At 75.2% G+C, this 1,018-nt stretch overlaps 1 protein-coding gene across 2 annotated transcripts in view; it reads right to left on the bottom strand.

Moving 5' to 3' along the window:
• The window catches only part of SDK1 (sidekick cell adhesion molecule 1), a 392,652-nt gene extending 392,375 nt beyond the window's left edge, over positions 1-277 (bottom strand). For both annotated transcript variants that reach the window (XM_017813542.1, XM_017813541.1), the window contains exon 1: positions 43-277. The gene's annotated coding sequence lies outside the window, so the exon portion shown is untranslated. The remainder of the gene's footprint in view (positions 1-42) is intronic.
• Positions 278-1,018: the final 741 nt, after the last annotated feature.

Below are 1,018 nucleotides of genomic sequence, written 5' to 3' on the forward strand. Positions count from 1 at the left end.
CGCCCCCCGCCATCCCCGCCCCGCGTCCCGGCTCCCCCGCACCTCCCTCCGAACCGGCAGCGGCGCTGCTGGATCACCTCCCGGCTCCCCTGTGCACGGCTCTCCCGCCCACAGCGCCTCGTCCCACCTTCCCCTGACCTACACCTCCAGTCTGGGGTGATGGCGGGGTGTGCGTGTCGGGGGAAAGGCTCTGGATCGGGGGCTCTGTGTGTGTATCTCTGTGTGTATCTGTGTGTGTATCTGTCCGTGTGTGCATCTGTGCGTGTCGGGACTGGGCGGGGGGAGGGTTACTGTGGTTAGGAGTGGGGGGGGGGGGGGGGGGGAGTGGGCGGCATTTCAGTGCAGGTTCCACGGCCGCAGGAGCGGGGACACAAACACAACACCCCCTTCCATCCCCGCCGGCACCGCGGGACCTGTTCCCCCCCCTCCTCTGTCCCTCCATTGCTCCCCCCCATCAATGGCCGGGCCGCTCATTGGGCGGCGGGTGCGCGCGCAGGGGCCGCGCGCGCGCTCGCGCCGAGGCGGGAGCGACGCTGTCCCGCGCCCGCTGAGGGCACCCCCGCGGCACCCGATCCCCGTCCCCGTCCCTATCCCCGTTCCCATCCTTGTCCCCGTCCTCCCCGTTCCCGTCCCCGTCCCATCCGTCCCCGTCCCCGCGCCAACGGCCGCGCGCGCGCGCGCTCCCGGCGGGTTCGCTCCGCCGCGTCCCCGCGCCAACAGCGCCCCCTGTGCGCGCACGGCGGTGCCGCGGGCGGGGACGCGCCGGGCCCGCCCGGACAGGCCGGGCTGCCGCCGCCTCACCCCGGGCGAGCCCCGCGGGGCCGCTTCTCGCCCGCACATCGGGCACGGGGCAGGAATGCGGTGACAGAGCCGGGGGAGCCCCGAGGGGCGAGTTTTAACCCCGTCCCTGCGCGCTGCGCCGTGCGGGGCTGAGCCCGCGGGGCTGCCGCGCTCCCCCCGAGCGCGCCGCGGTTGTGCCCCGCGAGCGGAGCGAGGGCTGCAGGTTGGCAGAGCCGAA

This window comes from Lepidothrix coronata, unplaced genomic scaffold (genome assembly GCF_001604755.1).
Source record: "Lepidothrix coronata isolate B3197 unplaced genomic scaffold, Lepidothrix_coronata-1.0 Scaffold41, whole genome shotgun sequence".
In the NCBI taxonomy this organism is placed as follows: Eukaryota; Metazoa; Chordata; class Aves; order Passeriformes; family Pipridae; genus Lepidothrix; species Lepidothrix coronata.